The sequence below is a fragment of the Andrographis paniculata genome, unplaced genomic scaffold (assembly GCF_009805555.1).
Source record: "Andrographis paniculata isolate CXL003 unplaced genomic scaffold, ASM980555v1 Contig60END, whole genome shotgun sequence".
Taxonomy (NCBI): Eukaryota; Viridiplantae; Streptophyta; class Magnoliopsida; order Lamiales; family Acanthaceae; genus Andrographis; species Andrographis paniculata.
Genome location: NW_026137596.1, coordinates 6,252,672 through 6,275,626, shown reverse-complemented (window position 1 = coordinate 6,275,626; position 22,955 = coordinate 6,252,672). Strand labels below are relative to the sequence as shown.

The 22,955-nt window shown below is 37.0% G+C and overlaps 2 long non-coding RNA genes across 2 annotated transcripts; both read left to right on the top strand.

Moving 5' to 3' along the window:
• The first annotated feature begins 5,967 nt into the window (after positions 1-5,967).
• On the top strand, positions 5,968-7,917 carry LOC127260119 (uncharacterized). The gene is made up of 3 exons (XR_007840633.1): positions 5,968-6,005; positions 6,440-6,497; positions 7,617-7,917. It is a non-coding gene; the product is annotated as an uncharacterized LOC127260119 (long non-coding RNA).
• Positions 7,918-13,135: 5,218 nt separating this feature from the next.
• LOC127260118 (uncharacterized) lies at positions 13,136-14,835 on the top strand. Its single transcript, XR_007840632.1, has 3 exons — positions 13,136-13,151; positions 13,586-13,643; positions 14,763-14,835. It is a non-coding gene; the product is annotated as an uncharacterized LOC127260118 (long non-coding RNA).
• Positions 14,836-22,955: the final 8,120 nt, after the last annotated feature.

Below are 22,955 nucleotides of genomic sequence, written 5' to 3'. Positions count from 1 at the left end.
CGCACCAGATACAATACATGGAGTATTGTTGCAACAAAGCAGGGTTCAAAGAGGGTAGCAATGTGAAACCAAACAATCCTGAGATTCATCCAAAACAATGCAGCGAGTTAGGAAGGATCAAAACCATACAGCGTAGTCATGAAACGAGAACATGCTGTAATTCAAAAATACGACTTCAGTTTGACAATGAGAATGCGAAGTACAAGTGACATACTTTAAAGACAATCACAATCATGATCTACATCTTACAAAACACAAACACATATTTGTATCCAATCGTAGGATTAATACATCACATTTAATCATTGCGAATACAAATCAAGAAGTTGGACTACCAATCAGATCATCGTATGATTTGTGAAAATGGTTACTGGAGGAAAGGAAAATGTGAATATGCTTTTTTACTTGGCCTGTATGCTCAAATTAATAGATTAGTATGCTGAGTGTATTCTTCATATATGTTGTTGAATGAACGTGAATATGCTGAGCAGATTTTTACAGCCAGACAGTAATATTGTTCAATTTCTTTATCAATTTCAAAGAGTGGTGGAGAATCATATAGAAAAAAAGGAACAACAGGATTTTTTCGCACGAGATAGACGGCTGGCTGCAAATCATATGTTCAACCCATTGATGGAATTTGCAGCTTTGTTCTACACATCGAATATCTTTCAATGGTTTTAGGAGCAAAACCAAAGATCATTTGAATTCATAACACAATACTTAGATGAAAAGACAAGAGATCAACATCTTGTGCGCGTAAATATTCAAGAGTCTTCAATTGAGTGCACGTGCAATATGTGGAAAAATGCTAGAATGTTGTGTTGTTATTCAATACGCATGATGGATGTATTAGTAGCAACAGGGTGTGCACAGTTCAAAAACATCCAAGCAAATACATATTGAATCGATGGAGAAAAGATACTAGAAAGATGTTACAGTAGCACCACACAAGCTTAACATCTAGTCGGGAGGAAATGAATTTTTCAGGAAGATACAAATCATTGTGCCACTTATTCATGAATTCTGCAAAGTTAATAGCATATGAGCTGAAGAATTACAGTTCATTTTTACATAAGTTCAATGAATTACTTCACAACATAGTTACATGCCCAAATCTGTATGGAGGAATGCCGACGGATGAAATAACAGTTACGTTTTGTATATATTTTATATTCATTGAAATATATATGATATTAAAATTAATCGATTATTCATGCTAAATGAGAAGTACATAATATAACCACTGCAGACCATTTAATATTGAAGTCAAGAGACAATCCAAAAGAAAGAATTAAAAGAAAGATGTCAATCAGCAACTCTAAGAGACAAAAACAAAATACCGAATGATGAATAAGAGAGATAACCAGCCGGATAAATCCAAGAAAAATTGATTTTTTGTCAGTTCATATATGATTTAATTGCAAAGTATTGTGAATAATTGATATTAAGCACTTACATATACATGACCAAACATTTTGTCGAATACCAATAACCATTTTATTAAGTACCAATAAGCATTTTCTACAAGTGTGTTTAGGATGCCAATGAATTATCAAATGATATGAATGTTATTCCAGAAAATGCTGCAAAATTAATTGTCAATTTAAAAAATTATTGCTGAAATGATGCACTTTTTTTTTAAAAAATTCTAACTTGTTTCCACGAGCTCGTGGAAACCAAGCTTGTTTCCGCGGAGAGCAGCCAAATTTTACAAAAAAAAAAAAAAAAATCTGTTTCTAGCGGAAACAGACTTTATTTCCGCTAGAAATAGGCAGCAACATTCATTCTAAACCCGCTAGCATTTATATATACTAAGTCAAGCATTTTACTATGTATCAGTCAGCATCTTCTGTTTTAATAAGCAGCAGAGTATTAAACAGTAATTGTTGCGAAAATACATTTACAGATCAATCACCAATTAAAATTCAATCCATCGATCAACACCAACAATCTATTCAAGTTAAATCGATCGATTAATGCCAAAAATCCCTTCAAATTCAATTCATCAAAATCAACAAATTAGTCATCACACTTAATTTTTGCCTTGCCCACGGCCTCGTCCTCGCCCTAAACATTTACCCTAAACTGCACAGTGGAAAAAACAGAAATCAAAATAGGTAACATGGAAGAAGATGAACATTTATCCTAAACTGCACAATGGAAAAAACAGAACTTACCGAAATAGCCTCCATGGACGCGCCCAGTGTCGTCGATTTGAAGGACGGTACAGACAGTTGAAGAAGGCGAATTGGAGATGACGCGCGAGGGAAGGGTTTCGTTGAAGAACGCGATTTGAAGACGGAATGGAGAACAAACGAGCGCGATGGAGGATTTTTGTTGAAGATGATGATTTGAAGATGATGATTTGAAGATGATGATTTGAAGACGGAATATTGGGGATGGATTGGTTAGTGGCATATCAAGCTCAATTTGATTGTCGAAAAAGATCAATTTCGCTGGTTGGAGCGATGGGCGAACTGGTGAATTATGCAGGATCTGCCAGACAACCTTTTATGAAGGTAATTTCATCCCTATCATTTCAATCATTTATTCGTAAGGGGTTTCCAGTATATCTGTGTGAGGTAAGAGATTTGACGCAAGGGGAGCAGCGATTGCAAGATATTCCTGTAGTCCGAAATTTTCCTGATGTATTTCCTGATGACATTCCGGGTATGCCACCAGCTCGTGAGGTGGATTTTGCTATTGATATTGTGCCGGGTGCTAAGCCAGTATCAAGGGCTCCATACCGGATGGCACCTTTAGAACTAGCTGAACTTAAATTGCAACTACAGGAATTGCTAGATAAGGGTTACATTCGGCCTAGTACATCGCCTTGGGGAGCTCCAGTTTTATTTGTGAAAAAGAAAGATGGAAGTTTGAGGTTGTGTATTGACTACCGTGGACTGAACAAAGTCACGGTGAAGAACAAATATCCTCTTCCGAGGATTGATGATCTATTTGATCAACTGAGAGGTGCAACTATATTCTCAAAGATTGACTTGAGATCTGGATATCATCAGCTAAGGATTGCAGAGCATGACATTCCGAAGACAGCTTTTCGGACTAGATACGGGCATTATGAATTCACGGTTATGTCCTTTGGGTTGACTAACGCCCCGGCTGCGTTTATGGAGTTGATGAATAGAATTTTTCAACCATACCTCGATCAGTTTGTGGTGGTATTTATTGACGATATCTTGGTCTATTCCCCAGATAAAAAGACGCATGCAAAACATTTGCATGTAATATTAAACATATTGCGTGCAAGAAAGTTATATGCCAAGTTATCCAAATGCGAGTTTTGGTTGAAGGAGGTTGCTTTCTTGGGGCATGTTGTTTCTGGAAAGGGTATCTCAGTAGATCCTTCTAAAGTGGGGCAATCTTGGATTGGCCAAGACCTACCAATCAATCAGAAGTAAGAAGCTTTTTGGGTTTGGCAGGATATTATCGGCGATTCGTTCTTGATTTTTCGAAGGTTGCAAAACCATTAACTAATTTGCTGAAAAAGGATGCAAAGATTAACTGGGATCACGAGTGTGAGTCATCCTTTTTAGAATTGAAACATCGATTAACTTCAGCGCCAATTTTGGCTTTACCAGTGGAAGGTGAGGATTTTGAAGTGTATAGTGATGCTTCGAAGCAGGGATTGGGATGTGTCTTAATGCAGAATCAAAGAGTTATTGCTTATGCATCACGACAACTAAAACCTCACGAAGAGAATTATCCGACACACGACTTGGAAATGGCAGCAGTTGTGTTTGCTTTGAAGATTTGGAGACACTATCTTTATGGAGCCCATTGCAGAATATTTACTGACCATCAAAGTTTGAAATATATCTTCACCCAAAAAGAATTGAATTTAAGACAAAGAAGATGGTTAGAATTGGTGAAGGATTATGATCTTGAAATTGTGTATCATGAAGGCAAAGCAAATGTTGTAGCCGATGCCTTAAGTCGAAAACCAAGGCATAACTTGGGCTTCATGTCGGTTGCTGATGAACTGTGTCAAGATTTAGCGCGGATGGAAATTGAGGTACTTGGACGGGGTATGACTCGGGGATATTTGCAAATGATGCAAGTTGAGCCTGAAATTTATGATCGCATTAGAGCGGCTCAAATGGAAGATAATAAAATGGTTGAGCTTGCAGTGAAAGTTCAGTACGGTCAGACTCAAAATTTTAATATTGCTCCAGATGGGAGTCTTCGATTTCACGGGAGGTGGTGTATCCCAAAGGATCGAAATGATTTGAAAGAGCAGATTATGAGTGAGGCTCATAATACACCATACTCAGTGCATCCGGGGGGAAATAAAATGTATCATGACCTACGTCAACATTTTTGGTGGAAGGGCATAAAGAAGGATGTAGCCAAATTTGTTGCACGATGTTTAAATTGTCAAAAGGTAAAAGCAGAACATCATAGACCAATGGGGTTGCTACAACCTTTAGAAGTTCCACTCTGGAAATGGGATTCTATCGCAATGGATTTTGTAACAGGACTTCCAAGGTCAAAGTCGGGAACATATGCAATTTGGGTAATTATAGACAGATTGACCAAGTCAGCAGTGTTCATTCCAGTACGTATGACTTGGAGTATGCAGAAATTGGCCAAATTATATGTTCATTATGTGGTTAAACGACACGGTATTCCTGAGGTGATCATATCAGATCGTGATCCACGTTTTCAATCTCGATTTTGGCAAAAATTGCAGGAAGCCTTTGGTACTCAGTTGCATATGAGTACTGCATTCCATCCTATGACTGATGGTCAGTCAGAAAGACCTATCCGTATTCTGGAAGATATGCTAAGAGCTTGTGCTATGGAATTTCAAGGGAGTTGGGAAGACCACTTGGATTTAGTGGAATTTTCATATAATAATAGCCATCAAGCAAGTATCGGAATGGCTCCTTTTGAAGCTCTTTATGGTCGAAAATGCAGAACTCCTTTGAGTTGGGACGATATGAGTGATCGACTGATACTGGGTCCGGAAATGATTGAGGAATCGAAAAATAAGATTCGAATTATCAGAGAAAAGATGAAGGCAACTCAAGATCGTCAAAAGAGTTATGCCGATAGAGCCCGACGTGAGGGTCAATTTCAAAGTGGAGATTTTGTCTTATTGAAAGTATCCCCAATGAAAGGTATTAGAAGGTTTTGGATTAAAGGAAAATTGAGTCCGCGTTATGTTGGACCTTATGAAATTGTCGATCGAGTTGGTGATTGGGCTTATCGGTTGGCACTTCCAAATTCTATGGAGTGTATCCATAATGTGTTTCATATATCTCAGCTTCGTAGGTATGTTGCAGATCCTTCTCATATTTTATCTCCAGATGAGATAGAGCTGAATGAAGATCTTTCGTATGAAGAAAAGCCTCTGTGGATCATGGACACAAAGGTCCGAGCCATGAGGAATCGAGATATTCGTATGGTGAAAGTAATGTGGTCCAGACATGGAGCGGAAGAGGCCACGTGGGAAGTAGAACAAGAAATGTTCAAAGCATACCCACAATTGTTTAATTAAGTTGCCTTGTTATGTGTTTGAGTTTAGATTTCGGGGACGAAATCTTTTTAAGGGGGAGTGGATTGTAATGCCCCGATTTCGGAATGTATAAAATAATATTATTATAGCAAATAAATATTTGACAATAGTAATGGAATCAAGAAATTAATATTTTGGGATAAATTATATTCCAATTTTGTATATTAGTTATAATTAAATAGACTGTTAAACGGATAAATATTGATAAATATAAATATAAAATATAAAATATATAATAATATAATAATAATAATAAAGGTAATGATGATGAAGATAATATTTATAATAATAACGTTAATAATAATAATATAATATAATATAATATATATAATAATAATATAATTATATATATATATATAACAAACTTACCTGCGAAGGAAGGCAGAGGAAGAAACGTGAAGGGAGGAAGAAGAAGGAGAAAGAAAGAAAAAGATTTAGCCGTTCGATTCCAATTCCGACTTGGGTATGGTATTCCTTGCTATTCGTAGAGTCCGATTATAAATTTTAATACGAATTTTGATATTGGAGTATTAAATTAGAAATTCTTCAAAAATTCAAAATTGGCTATTTAGGTATTTAATCGATGAATTTCTTTAGCTAATAGCCTATTTATAGTCCTAGTATTATATTCTGAGAATTTCGTATCAATCCGAGCCGAATTGAAAACGGCAGTATATTGCACCTGCCTGCTTGTTCATACATTTGCGTATTTTTATTTAATAATCGGGCAATATAAATATTATGAGGTAGAAGGATTTTATAGCTAGAATATCATATTCTACTAAATATAAAAGTTTGGAGCCCGACGAGTTAATTATAGAAATTAGCTTTTGAATAAGCAGGTAGCTCCTGAGAATAAGCATAAAGCTCATCTGATTTGAGTAAATAATGGAACAGGTGTACGTTGGAGGAGATTTGGGTGAAGTTATAAAAATCCAGAAAGTATCGGTAGGAGGTAAGCAGTAGGGAATTAAATCTAATTTTAAGAAATTAGGTATTTATGTTGCATGTGATTCTGATTCTGATATTGATATGATATTATGTGGAATCATTTGGTCAGTGCATCTATATATGTATATATGTGTGTGTATATGCATGTGTGAAACTTCGTTTTACGATATTTGATATACGTATTTGATCGTGTTGGTGAATTTATGAAAAGGAGGATAGGTGGGCCGTCTCACCAGCCCTTTTCATTAAATTCACTTATTGACATGCTGCACACATCGCACGATTTATCGGATATGTTTTATGGATCTATCGTTTAGTCGCCGTGTGCGGTAGTGCTAGGCGAGGGCATCATCTGGGGTTAGGATATTCGACCCCGATGTACCGTAACACTTTGGCGATAGTGGACGATAGTAGTCGGACAACTGGGTGACTTAGTCGCACGGTCATTCAGGGATTAGACCCATTGCAGTTGAGACGTATTTGGTCTAATCATTCGTGTTCGGTGTTGTTCCACTCATTGGAGTAGCTACTAGTGAGGTCTACCGGTAGTTTAGGATCATATGCCAAACTCCAAACGCGATCCCGTTAGGGCGTGCGAGGAGGAGTAGAGTTTCCGGGTTTCCTTCGGGTGATTCCAGGTTGCACGGATTCTACTACGTTACACGGGGTAGGGCTAGACAGGAGGGTCCTATCTTCGCTATCACAGACTATGGGGTGTCTTGTGGTTAATGGCGACCACGCTCGGCTATCCATGTATTGATTGCGGGAGTCGTATGGTGGGTATATGGAAGTGACCGGGTGACCGTTATATTATTATGGGTTTACCAGGTCCCTCCTTGAGCCGAGGATTTTCCGGCTATTTATTGATGATAGTCTAGTGAGCTGTTATTATGGAGCCGAGGTTATTCCGGCTGCTCACTTTGACATATGTATATGGGTATATGTGCATGAGTTGTCGATTTTGACATTATTGTTACATTATTTCAGTATGGGCATGGCATGGCATTTATTTTGCAAATGACGGAAATTAAACTCTATTTTCGAGCATGACATGGCATATTTTATGTTAGTTCTTAAAATGGATTTAATTCTAGACTGCTTTTAAGAAAAATATTTGATTCAGGTACGCATGGCACCTCCGGGACAGGGGACGTCTCGGGAGATAGAAAGACGGGCTGAATGAGTGAACTGTATCTGATGTATTATATGTAAATTCTAACTAGAAAAACCTCCCGTTTTGGGAGTATGTTTTTGTAAATATTTATAAACTTGTTTTTTGGAAATAATAAAATGCTTATATAATTAATTTTAGCCTTAACACTGTGTTGTGGGGCCCGAAGTAGGAGGTGACGACCTCATGATGCAGTGTGGCGGTAGCATTTCCAGTATGAGCCAACTGGGGGTGTTACAAGTTGGTATCAGAGCCTAGGTTTGATAGATTTTGGCTCTTTGAATTAAAAAGGTTTTGAAAATAATAATGATATTGAATTGGTTTGGTGAGGTTTGGGTTTTGCGGGTGCATTCATGTTAATGTGATCTATCTTTTATTGTTATGCTTGTTTAGCTGTGTGCTGAATTGATATTGAATCAGGAAAAATTGGGGGCAGTATGTCGAATTCTCGAGGTGGTGGTGTACGTAGGGCTATTCAAGGCCCAGAGTTTGATCCTTCGTCTGATGAGTCACAGTATCCTGTGCCAGCGCATGTACCAACAGAGGCACCTAGTCAGGATTTCTTTCGGCAGTTTATGGCCGCGATGATGCCTCAACAGAGGAGTTTCATTGATGCTGTGATGCGGCATAACCCACCAACATATTCTGGTTCAGTGGAGCCAGGAGTCCTTGAGTTTTGGGTTGAAAAGATGGAAAAGATATTTCGTGTTGTTCAGGTTCCGCCAGATCAACGAGTTAATATTGGAGCCTATTTCTTGGAAGGCCGAGCAAATCGGTGGTGGTTAGGTGAAGAAGCTGCAGGTGTAGACCAAGTGGATATGACTTGGGATGAATTTAAAGCAAAGTTAAAGGCTAGGTTTATACCGTCGCATATTCGAAAAGCGAAGAAGCAAGAATTGCTGGACTTAAAGCAGGGCTCGATGTCAGTTGAGGATTATTTTGTGAAGTTTAATGAGTTGGAGATGTATGTTCCTGACTACTTTTCCTGTGAGCGAGACAGAATTGACCATTTTGTAGACGGGTTGCAACACAGAATTCAAGAAGCTTTAGCGGTGTTGGATATCAGTTCATTGTATGAGGCTTACGAGCGTGCTGCCCGATTTTATCAGAAGCAGGAAGTCAGACAAAAGGAGAGTGAGAAGGAAATAGGTTATCAACATCAGGTTCGAGATAAGGGAAAAGCTAAAGTGGAGGATGAGCCCAAGGGTAAAAAGAAATGGTGGCAAATGTTTAGGTCTGGGCCATCGTATAAGGGGATTTCGATTAATGAACCGAGTCAGGAGAGGTCTCAGCAATCGGGGGCTGTTTGTCGGCGTTGTGGAACAAGCCACCCAGGTACTCGTTGTGATAAAGTTCCATTGACATGTTTTAAATGTGGTGGTAGTGGTCACATTGCCAGGTTATGTCCAAGTGTGGTAACTGCAAGGGAGTTTCCAGAACCGAGGTTTAGGCCATGGCAGCCGCCGTCTTCGCAGTCACAAGGGAGAGGATTAGGATCATCTTGGCGAGGGGGACGAAGTCAGTCACGTTCGTCATCTAGGCAGCCAGGCAGAGGACCTGACCAGCGTGGTCGAATAAATGTTCTTACCCAAGCAGAAGCTGATTATCATCCAGGTGAGGTTTTAACGGGTAGATTTCTTGTTTGCGGTTTGTCAGCTCTTGTGTTATTCGATTCGGGTGCAACGTTCTCGTTCATATCTAAGCGTCTAGTTAGACGATTGGGTCTGAATTCATCAGTAGAAGTGGTAGTGGAAGTTTTTACTTCCATCAGGAGAAGTGTTGGAATGCCGAGAGCTTTATATGCAGATTCCGGTTAGTATTGAAGGGGTTGATTTTGTTACTAACTTGTTGGGCATCAAGCTATCCGAGTTCGATGTAATATTGGGGATGGATTGGTTAGTGGCATATCAAGCTCAATTTGATTGTCGAAAAAGATCAATTTCGCTGGTTGGAGCGATGGGCGAACTGGTGAATTATGCAGGATCTGCCAGACAACCTTTTATGAAGGTAATTTCATCCCTATCATTTCAATCATTTATTCGTAAGGGGTTTCCAGTATATCTGTGTGAGGTAAGAGATTTGACGCAAGGGGAGCAGCGATTGCAAGATATTCCTGTAGTCCGAAATTTTCCTGATGTATTTCCTGATGACATTCCGGGTATGCCACCAGCTCGTGAGGTGGATTTTGCTATTGATATTGTGCCGGGTGCTGAGCCAGTATCAAGGGCTCCATACCGGATGGCACCTTTAGAACTAGCTGAACTTAAATTGCAACTACAGGAATTGCTAGATAAGGGTTACATTCGGCCTAGTACATCGCCTTGGGGAGCTCCAGTTTTATTTGTGAAAAAGAAAGATGGAAGTTTGAGGTTGTGTATTGACTACCGTGGACTGAACAAAGTCACGGTGAAGAACAAATATCCTCTTCCGAGGATTGATGATCTATTTGATCAACTGAGAGGTGCAACTATATTCTCAAAGATTGACTTGAGATCTGGATATCATCAGCTAAGGATTGCAGAGCATGACATTCCGAAGACAGCTTTTCGGACTAGATACGGGCATTATGAATTCACGGTTATGTCCTTTGGGTTGACTAACGCCCCGGCTGCGTTTATGGAGTTGATGAATAGAATTTTTCAACCATACCTCGATCAGTTTGTGGTGGTATTTATTGACGATATCTTGGTCTATTCCCCAGATAAAAAGACGCATGCAAAACATTTGCATGTAATATTAAACATATTGCGTGCAAGAAAGTTATATGCCAAGTTATCCAAATGCGAGTTTTGGTTGAAGGAGGTTGCTTTCTTGGGGCATGTTGTTTCTGGAAAGGGTATCTCAGTAGATCCTTCTAAAGTGGCGGCAATCTTGGATTGGCCAAGACCTACCAATCAATCAGAAGTAAGAAGCTTTTTGGGTTTGGCAGGATATTATCGGCGATTCGTTCTTGATTTTTCGAAGGTTGCAAAACCATTAACTAATTTGCTGAAAAAGGATGCAAAGATTAACTGGGATCACGAGTGTGAGTCATCCTTTTTAGAATTGAAACATCGATTAACTTCAGCGCCAATTTTGGCTTTACCAGTGGAAGGTGAGGATTTTGAAGTGTATAGTGATGCTTCGAAGCAGGGATTGGGATGTGTCTTAATGCAGAATCAAAGAGTTATTGCTTATGCATCACGACAACTAAAACCTCACGAAGAGAATTATCCGACACACGACTTGGAAATGGCAGCAGTTGTGTTTGCTTTGAAGATTTGGAGACACTATCTTTATGGAGCCCATTGCAGAATATTTACTGACCATCAAAGTTTGAAATATATCTTCACCCAAAAAGAATTGAATTTAAGACAAAGAAGATGGTTAGAATTGGTGAAGGATTATGATCTTGAAATTGTGTATCATGAAGGCAAAGCAAATGTTGTAGCCGATGCCTTAAGTCGAAAACCAAGGCATAACTTGGGCTTCATGTCGGTTGCTGATGAACTGTGTCAAGATTTAGCGCGGATGGAAATTGAGGTACTTGGACGGGGTATGACTCGGGGATATTTGCAAATGATACAAGTTGAGCCTGAAATTTATGATCGCATTAGAGCGGCTCAAATGGAAGATAATAAAATGGTTGAGCTTGCAGTGAAAGTTCAGTACGGTCAGACTCAAAATTTTAATATTGCTCCAGATGGGAGTCTTCGATTTCACGGGAGGTGGTGTATCCCAAAGGATCGAAATGATTTGAAAGAGCAGATTATGAGTGAGGCTCATAATACACCATACTCAGTGCATCCGGGGGGAAATAAAATGTATCATGACCTACGTCAACATTTTTGGTGGAAGGGCATAAAGAAGGATGTAGCCAAATTTGTTGCACGATGTTTAAATTGTCAAAAGGTAAAAGCAGAACATCATAGACCAATGGGGTTGCTACAACCTTTAGAAGTTCCACTCTGGAAATGGGATTCTATCGCAATGGATTTTGTAACAGGACTTCCAAGGTCAAAGTCGGGAACAGATGCAATTTGGGTAATTATAGACAGATTGACCAAGTCAGCAGTGTTCATTCCAGTACGTATGACTTGGAGTATGCAGAAATTGGCCAAATTATATGTTCATTATGTGGTTAAACGACACGGTATTCCTGAGGTGATCATATCAGATCGTGATCCACGTTTTCAATCTCGATTTTGGCAAAAATTGCAGGAAGCCTTTGGTACTCAGTTGCATATGAGTACTGCATTCCATCCTATGACTGATGGTCAGTCAGAAAGAACTATCCGTATTCTGGAAGATATGCTAAGAGCTTGTGCTATGGAATTTCAAGGGAGTTGGGAAGACCACTTGGATTTAGTGGAATTTTCATATAATAATAGCCATCAAGCAAGTATCGGAATGGCTCCTTTTGAAGCTCTTTATGGTCGAAAATGCAGAACTCCTTTGAGTTGGGACGATATGAGTGATCGACTGATACTGGGTCCGGAAATGATTGAGGAATCGAAAAATAAGATTCAAATTATCAGAGAAAAGATGAAGGCAGCTCAAGATCGTCAAAAGAGTTATGCCGATAGAGCCCGACGTGAGGGTCAATTTCAAAGTGGAGATTTTGTCTTATTGAAAGTATCCCCAATGAAAGGTATTAGAAGGTTTGGGATTAAAGGAAAATTGAGTCCGCGTTATGTTGGACCTTATGAAATTGTCGATCGAGTTGGTGATTGGGCTTATCGGTTGGCACTTCCAAATTCTATGGAGCGTATCCATAATGTGTTTCATATATCTCAGCTTCGTAGGTATGTTGCAGATCCTTCTCATATTTTATCTCCAGATGAGATAGAGCTGAATGAAGATCTTTCGTATGAAGAAAAGCCTCTGTGGATCATGGACACAAAGGTCCGACCATGAGGAATCGAGATATTCGTATGGTGAAAGTAATGTGGTCCAGACATGGAGCGGAAGAGGCCACGTGGGAAGTAGAACAAGAAATGTTCAAAGCATACCCACAATTGTTTAATTAAGTTGCCTTGTTATGTGTTTGAGTTTAGATTTCGGGGACGAAATCTTTTTAAGGGGGAGTGGATTGTAATGCCCCGATTTCGGAATGTATAAAATAATATTATTATAGCAAATAAATATTTGACAATAGTAATGGAATCAAGAAATTAATATTTTGGGATAAATTATATTCCAATTTTGTATATTAGTTATAATTAAATAGACTGTTAAACGGATAAATATTGATAAATATAAATATAAAATATAAAATATATAATAATATAATAATAATAATAAAGGTAATGATGATGAAGATAATATTTATAATAATAACGTTAATAATAATAATATAATATAATATATATATAATAATAATATAATTATATATATATATATAACAAACTTACCTGCGAAGGAAGGCAGAGGAAGAAACGTGAAGGGAGGAAGAAGAAGGAGAAAGAAAGAAAAAGATTTAGCCGTTCGATTCCAATTCCGACTTGGGTATGGTATTCCTTGCTATTCGTAGAGTCCGATTATAAATTTTAATACGAATTTTGATATTGGAGTATTAAATTAGAAATTCTTCAAAAATTCAAAATTGGCTATTTAGGTATTTAATCGATGAATTTCTTTAGCTAATAGCCTATTTATAGTCCTAGTATTATATTCTGAGAATTTCGTATCAATCCGAGCCGAATTGAAAACGGCAGTATATTGCACCTGCCTGCTTGTTCATACATTTGCGTATTTTTATTTAATAATCGGGCAATATAAATATTATGAGGTAGAAGGATTTTATAGCTAGAATATCATATTCTACTAAATATAAAAGTTTGGAGCCCGACGAGTTAATTATAGAAATTAGCTTTTGAATAAGCAGGTAGCTCCTGAGAATAAGCATAAAGCTCATCTGATTTGAGTAAATAATGGAACAGGTGTACGTTGGAGGAGATTTGGGTGAAGTTATAAAAATCCAGAAAGTATCGGTAGGAGGTAAGCAGTAGGGAATTAAATCTAATTTTAAGAAATTAGGTATTTATGTTGCATATGATTCTGATTCTGATATTGATATGATATTATGTGGAATCATTTGGTCAGTGCATCTATATATGTATATATGTGTGTGTATATGCATGTGTGAAACTTCGTTTTACGATATTTGATATACGTATTTGATCGTGTTGGTGAATTTATGAAAAGGAGGATAGGTGGGCCGTCTCACCAGCCCTTTTCATTAAATTCACTTATTGACATGCTGCACACATCGCACGATTTATCGGATATGTTTTATGGATCTATCGTTTAGTCGCCGTGTGCGGTAGTGCTAGGCGAGGGCATCATCTGGGGTTAGGATATTCGACCCCGATGTACCGTAACACTTTGGCGATAGTGGACGATAGTAGTCGGACAACTGGGTGACTTAGTCGCACGGTCATTCAGGGATTAGACCCATTGCAGTTGAGACGTATTTGGTCTAATCATTCGTGTTCGGTGTTGTTCCACTCATTGGAGTAGCTACTAGTGAGGTCTACCGGTAGTTTAGGATCATATGCCAAACTCCAAACGCGATCCCGTTAGGGCGTGCGAGGAGGAGTAGAGTTTCCGGGTTTCCTTCGGGTGATTCCAGGTTGCACGGATTCTACTACGTTACACGGGGTAGGGCTAGACAAGAGGGTCCTATCTTCGCTATCACAGACTATGGGGTGTCTTGTGGTTAATGGCGACCACGCTCGGCTATCCATGTATTGATTGCGGGAGTCGTATGGTGGGTATATGGAAGTGACCGGGTGACCGTTATATTATTATGGGTTTACCAGGTCCCTCCTTGAGCCGAGGATTTTCCGGCTATTTATTGATGATAGTCTAGTGAGCTGTTATTATGGAGCCGAGGTTATTCCGGCTGCTCACTTTGACATATGTATATGGGTATATGTGCATGAGTTGTCGATTTTGACATTATTGTTACATTATTTCAGTATGGGCATGGCATGGCATTTATTTTGCAAATGACGGAAATTAAACTCTATTTTCGAGCATGACATGGCATATTTTATGTTAGTTCTTAAAATGGATTTAATTCTAGACTGCTTTTAAGAAAAATATTTGATTCAGGTACGCATGGCACCTCCGGGACAGGGGACGTCTCGGGAGATAGAAAGACGGGCTGAATGAGTGAACTGCATATAATGTATTATATGTAAATTCTAACTAGAAAAACCTCCCGTTTTGGGAGTATGTTTTTGTAAATATTTATAAACTTGTTTTTTGGAAATAATAAAATGCTTATATAATTAATTTTAGCCTTAACACTGTGTTGTGGGGCCCGAAGTAGGAGGTGACGACCTCATGATGCAGTGTGGCGGTAGCATTTCCAGTATGAGCCAACTGGGGGTGTTACATTAACGATTTGAAGACGAAGGGTTCCTATACCCCTGTAAGTCTTTAGAATAAAAATTACTATATTATCCATACGTAATCTAAACCGTTCATCATAATCTAATTATGATGAACGGTTCGGATTAGATTAGCATGGTGCTAATGAGTGCACCCATCAGCACCGGATCAGCCTCCATATATATTAATTTAAGTCTCATTATTAAAAAAAAAATAAAAATCATTAATTCTAGTTTCATTATAAAAAAATTTAATCACTTTGATCCTACCATTGAAAAACTAACGATTAATGCTGATATGAATATAATAGAATGTGTTCAAAAATAATATGGTTGTGCCATATTCGTAACCGTATCAAACATTACCGTGTTAATTGGAACATGGCTAATTCCTTGCCCTATTAAAACAAAGCTGAGTTTTACTTTTAACACGACCAAGTTTATAGCGAAACATGTATTAAACAATCTTGTTCGTCTGAGACACAGACATGTTGGGTCATTTTTTCAATATTAATATGATAAACATTTAATTTAAAGATAATAAAAAATATTAAATATGCATGATTGATGTGTTGTTTGGGATATATTCTTATATTTTTAAGGAAATGCAAACAAAAAAACAAAAAAGATTACTATTTTTTATTAATTAAATTCATACAGGATCAATATATCAACTCGACAACCATCTTCAATATGCAATATTGCAACAAGATGTAAGCAAAAGAAATAATATCACCAAATAAGTATAAACAATGGCAGTCTTTCTTCTTGTATCATCACTTATGAAACTATTTTTCTATTGGAGTCAAAGTCGGAACATAAAAAAGAAAGTTATAGTGATATACTGTGTTTATTATTTTATTAAACTTTTATAATACTATCTCCGTCCGTCAAATTTATGGACATTTAACTAAATTTAAGTGTGAGTCCATAAGTTTGGCGGATGGAGTGAGTAATTTAATTTGATATTTTACAAGAAAAGTGTCATTTTGCATTTTTTTAATTTTTAATTATTTTTTATTAGCATTTTCATAATTCTTTAAAAAAATAAATAATACTTCTCCTTCCGGTAAAATTATGTAGGTTTAGTTGGTGATATATGCTATATTAGATGAATATTTTGTTATATTTATGTCGACTTTTTGATGCAAAGTTTTTTATATATATATATATATACTCCTGCTTTTTATGTTTTTTAATGTTTATTAGGCTTCATGAAGTTGACAAAATTTTGGGCATATGATGGACAAAATTAGCCGAATTGATAAAAGCCTTAAGCATTATCACGCTTAAGGAGACCACAGTGTGGAAAAAGTAGAAATTTAAAAAAGAGTGAAGACAATTGAAGAGATTAGGGAAATGCATTATCACGGTCTCACACACGACATCACTCTTGGAGGGAAAAATAAGACACAAGAAGAAAAGTGTGCAGAGAACTTCCAGGAGTGGTGCAGATGGAGCTTCCGGGTATTTTTGCTTCATTCTTAGAATTTTTTTTTGTTGACTTCTGAAATTGAAGGCCTGATGATGTGTCTATTTTGTCTTGAGTTTGTTATTCGTATGGATTGTGAGTAAATTGCATTTCCAGCGTTGGTGTGAATAGATATTTAGGATTGAATTTGTGAGACTTAGTTTGGTTGAATTTGGTGTTCATTGATGTTGGATATTTTTAATTCTTCTAATTTATGAGTTTAGAAATCTTGAATTGATTATTGCGCACTTATTAGTTTGAAATTTCGTAGCTATAATGGACATTGACATCTGTAATTGTGTAATCTTCCAATTGGTGTAGCAACCTAAAAGAAGAATACTCCAAGGAAGGATTAAATTCAATTTTGAACAAATCTTCATAAGATTTTTTTTTGAATTGAATTGGGTTTTCTAGATCTTAATGTTGTCAAGTTAGCAATACTATAGTTGTACCTAGGATTCTCACTCTATTAGGGAAATAACTAATGGTCGTACCTTAGATATCAAAAAAGTAAAAAAAAAATGTTGGTTGCGAACACATTTAGATAAACTATAATCAATTTATTCAACTAGGCATTGAACTTGATTTTTAGTCGATGAACAAAATTCATATCCCAAATAGAGAACTCATGCCTATGCTAGAATTTAATCATCTTTGGTAAATCAATCATCTTGCATTTTAGTTTGCTTTATTTAATTGAGTGAATTTTATTTTTTTCCAATTTAGTGTGATAAATCAAAATCTCCCCTATTATATATATTAGTATAATTATATTCAATCGAGTGTTCAAATCATTACAACTTCTTTGCAGAGACGACCAATTTTACTGCATTTTGCATATTTTTTTATGTAAGAACTAATATTTATTTTCAGCCGTGATACAGGCTAGCACTCTTGACACTGTTGTCGGGGAACAATATAATTTTTTTTTATACTTTGTTGTTTTTATCTAACTCTCTTTCTCAGTTAATGGTTTATATCTCGAACTGGTCATACAAGTCAATTAGTTTTTGATCCGGAGATTGAAAGAACTGCACGTTGTTTGAGGAAAGAAGCTAAAGAGCAAAAGAAGGCTGAAAAAAGGGTTGAGTCATCGGGACTTAACTTAGCTATCCAACTAGTAGACACTGCTAGTTACGACGAGGGTGAAAAGATCAAAGAAGTTGAAGACATTTTGATACATCCGATGGCACAAAGAACTCTGAGAGAGCTAGCTACTCTTAATTTAGTTCAACACCCTTTGTGTATTACTTTTCCTACTATAGCCGATAATACGGAATTTGAGTTAAAATATGGACTAATACATTTATTTCCGTCTTTTCATGGCTTCTCAGGTGAGGAACCACACAAGCACTTGCAGGAGTTCGATGTGGTGTGTACAAGTATGAAACCACCGGGAGTAATTGAGGACCAAATTAAACTCTGAGCTTTTCTATTCTCTTTGAAAGATGCAACCAAGGATTGGTTGTTCAATTTGCTCACTGGAAGTGTAACGACGTGGATGTATATGAAGCGTAAGTTCCTTGAGAAGTTCTTTCCCGAAACCCGGGCTGCGAATTTTTGAAAAGATATTTGTGGCATTAAGCAACCATCAATGGATTCATTATACGAATATTAAGATAAATTCAATAAATTAATTGTTGATGTCCCCAACATCAAATTTTTGAGCAAATTTTAATCCAATAATTATATGAAGGACTAACTTCCATTGACAAGAGATCATGGATGCTGCCAGTGGAGGCGCTTTCTTAAACAAGATTCCGAAAGAAGCTTAGGAATTGCTAAACGATATGGCTATGAACTCTCAATAATTTGGGTCAAGGGATATCATGGGATTTAAGGAATCTTACGAGGTAAGTTCTCCTATGCAACAACAATTGAATGAGTTAATTGCTTTTATAAGAAAACTTGTTGTAGGAAACACTCAAGTGAAGCCATGTAGAATTTATGCGAGTGTTGAGCATACTACGGATGCTTGTCCTATGTTGATGGGGGAGGTGGAAGTGAGTGCTGAAAATTTTGTACCAAGAAGGACTTATGATCTCTACTTCGAACACATTTAACCTGGGATGGCGACATTGCCCCAATTTTTGATTTGGGAATCAAAATCACCAATTCTATTGTCAGAAGCAACCATCAGGTTTCGAACCACCTACACAGTAGCAGCAACAACGGACCATGCCCCAAGCTCCCACTCCTGGTAATTCTTTGCATGATATGGTTAAAAAACCTGCCTCTAATATTTTCCAATTTCAGCAAGAGACGAGAACTAGTATATAAAACTTGGACGATCAGATGTCTCAAGTCGTGAAAGAAGTTCATGAAATGAAAGAAAAGGAGAAAGGCAAGCTAGTTGCTCAAAGCCACATGAACCCGAGCAATGTTAGTTCAATGGTCTTGCTAAGTGATAGGGAGCTGGAAGTGAACAAGTCTTCCAATAAGGTAATTCCTAACCTCCTTTATTCAATATGAATATAATATTGCTCCATTTCCTTATAGGTTAGCAAAACCAGCTAAAAATAACAAGAACAAAGAGAAATGGAACTGTTTAAGAAAGTGGAGCTAACAAAACCTTTGCTCGATGCAATTAAGCAAGTTCTCCGTTATGCTAAATTTCTGAAGGAGCTGTGAACTACAAAGCAGAGGTTGCGAAGGGATGAGAAGGTGCTAGATGGAGAGATTGTGTCCACCATGCTTCAAAGGAAAATTCCATAAAAATGCAGAGAACCAAGTATGTTTGTAGTCCCGTGCAAATTAGGTAAGATGAAAATTAAAAGATCTATGCTAGATTCAGGTGCAGCCATAAATGTTATGCCTAAGTGTATTTTTAACTATTTGAACATTGGACCTTTGAAAGAAACAAAGATAATAATTCAACTAGCAGATAGAACCAACGCTTACTCAGAAGGGATAATTGAGGATGTCCTTGTTCAAGTGAATGAGTTAATATCCCCTGTTGATTTCTATATTTTAGATATGCATGATGATAATTTGCCTAATCCTTCACCTATTCTGCTTGGGAGATCTTTTATGTGCACTGTACAAACAAAGATTGATGTTAAAACAGGGACACTAACCATAGAGTTCGAAGGTGTAAAGGTTCATTTCAATATTTTTGAAGCAATGAGATATCCTGTGGAGCTTAATACCTTGTGTTGTGTAGATGTCATTACTTAAAATGTGCAGGAAGTCTTTGACTTGAGTGGAAATGATGAATTAGAGGTTGCACTTACAAACTGCTTGTACATGAAATCAATGGATGAATTTCCCATGATTGGTGCATTGGAGGAAATGATTCGGGCTTTGCAATCTCTGGTACCTTAACCATTAAGGTATGTTATGGTTAATTCAGTTTTAACAATATCTGATAAGGGGTTCTTGTCATTCGTTGTGCAGGCGCTGATTCTAGAGATGAAACCATTGCCCTTGAAATTGAGAAAGCACAAGGAAACCATTGGATGGGCGTTAACTAACATCAAGGGCATCAACACCTTTCTTTGCACCTACAAGATTGTGCTTGAGAAAGATGTTAAGTTGATAAGGCGAGCTCAAATGAGGTTGAATCCTGCTATGATGGAAGTTGTGAAGAAAGAGATCCTGAAGCTCTTGGATGCTAACATTATCTATCCGATCTCAGATAGCCAATGGGTAAGTCCAATTTATGTTGTTCCAAAAAAGGTGGGAGTCATTGTAGAGACTGACCAAAATGGTAATTTGATTTTGTTTCGGAAATAAACTGATTGGCTTTAATGCATCGACTACCATAAGCTAAATTCAGTCACAAAGAAAGATTATTTTTCATTACCTTTCATTGATTAAATGGTTGAGAGGTTAGTGGGGAGATCTCATTATTGCTTTCTAGATGGTTTTTCAGATTATTTCCAAATTGCCATTGTACCAGAGGATCAAGAAAAGATGAAATTCACATGTCCCTTTGGCACCTTTGCTTAAAGGTAATGCCATTTGGCCTATGCAATTCCTCTACGACATTTCAACGGTGTATGATAAGCATATTTTATGAATATGTAAGAAAGACTATTGAGATTTTCATGGATGATTTCAGTGTATATGGAGGTGACTTTGACACTTGCTTAGATAATTTGGCTTTGATCTTGAAAAGGTGTCAAAAAACCAAGTTAATGTTAAATTGGGAAAATATCAATTTATGGTCGAAGAAGACATAGTTTTAGGTTACATAGTCTCATCCGAAAGAATAAAGGTAGATAAAGCCAAGGTTAATATTATCATTGTCTTACCCTATCCCACTTTGGTGAGGGATTTGTGTTCTTTCTTAGGTCATGCAGGAATTTATTGCCGATTCATTAAAAAAATTTCGAATGTGGATGCTCCTATTTTCTGATTGTTGTAAAAGGATTCTAAATTTGCGTTTGATGAAGAGTGTAAGAAGGAATTTGACAATATTAAGGAATTGTAAACATTACCGCCATCATTTAACAATCAAATTGGGATATACTTTTCGAGATCATGTGCGATGCAAACGACATGGAAGTATGGGTTATGCTTGGACAAAAGAGTGGAAAGATTTTATGGGTAATCAACTATGCATAAAAATCACTCAATGGAGCCCAATTGAACTATTCCACTACTGAAAAAAACCTCCTAATCTTTGTTTTTACTTTGGAGAAATTTAGATCTTACTTGTTGGGTACTAAAGTGATTGTATTTTATGATCATGCAGCTTTGAGGTACCTAATGGCGAAGAATGACAGTAAGACAAGGCTTATACGATGAATATTACTCTTATAAGAATTTGATATGAAGATTCGAGATAAAAAGGAAAGTGAAAAAAATTGGTAGCTGATCATTTAAGTCGTCTTCCTACAGTTCATGATGAACTACATTTAAAGGAGTATTTTCTGGATGAGCAATTACTTGTAATTTCTTGTTCTTCTCCTTGGTATGTTGATCTAGTGAATTATTTGGTCATTAACAAATTTCCTGCAGGATGGAAAAAAACAAAGAATGATAAGCTGAAAAGAGATACAAAATACTATATAGGATAATCCGTACCTATGTAAACTATGTGCAGACCAAGTCATCCGACGATGTGTCAAAACAAGTAAGTATGAGTCCATTCTGAAATTTTTTTATTCATTGGAATGTGGAGGACATTTTGGCTTCCAACGGACTGCAAGAAAAGTACTCGATAGTAGATTTTATTGACCTACATTATTTAAAGATGCTTATGAATTTTTCAAAGCATGTGACAAATGTCAAAGGGTAGACAATATTTCTACTATGAATCAAATGCCCCTAACACCAATGTTGTTTATTGAATATTTGATGTGTGGGGTATGGATTTTATTGGCCTATTTCCACTTTCATATAGTTTTTTTGTTTATCATACTTGTTGATTATGTGTCAAAGTGGGCGGTAGTAAAGCCCACCAGAACTAACGATGCTAAGGTTGTTGCAGATTTCCTAAAGTCCTTAATTTTCACTTGCTTTGGAATGCCTAATGCAATTGTAAGTGATCGAGGCACACACTTTTTCAATGAAATAATTTCAGCTTTGTTTCATAAGTATGAAGTTCTTCACAAGGTCTCAACATCAAATCATTTGGAAACAAACGGGCAAGCAGAGGTTTTCAATTGGGAAATCAAAGGAATTCTGGAGAAAATAGTGAGTCTAGATAAGAAGGGTTGGAGCTTACACTTAGAGAATGCTTTATGGGCGAATAGAACTGCATATAAAACTCCACTCGGGATGTCGCCCTACAGGTTAGTCTTTGGTAAGCCTTGCCATTTACCCGTTGAACTCAAACATAGAGCTTTTTGAGCTATTAAATAATGTAACATGAATTTGAGTGAAGTTGGAGAATGTATGAAATTATAGTTACAAGAGTCGAAGGAGATTCGAAACGAAGCTTACGAGAATGCCATAATTTACAACGAGAAGAGTAAGAAATTTCATGATGAAATATTTTGAGGAAAGATTTTAAAGTTGGCCAAAAGATTTTGCTTTATCATTCTCACCTTAAGCTTTTTCCAGATAAGCTTTGTTCTTGTTAGATAGGTCTATTCTTGGTTACTAACGTGTTTTCGTATGGTGCAGTTGAGATTAAAAAGTCTAAACATGAAAGAAAGGTTTGTTGTGAATGGACATCATCTTAAGCCTTATTATGAGGGATACCGGAGCAAGAAAGTAGAGTACTTAGCTCATTTTTAGTTGCGTAATTAGCTTAAGAGCCGTTATGTCTAGCCAAAGACAATAAACAAATCCGGTTCTTGGGAGATAACTTATCTGTTTCGATTTCATTTTGTGTGTTTTTAATTTTTATTGTGTTTTGCTAAGTAAGTTTCATGCCTTCTTTTGGTGTTTTGATGACAGGTAAAATATTCATGGTTAGATGAAGTAGAATGAAAATGGTTCTTAGGCGTGGCCATGCCCACAGTGTGTTGTGATTGATGGGAAGGAGAT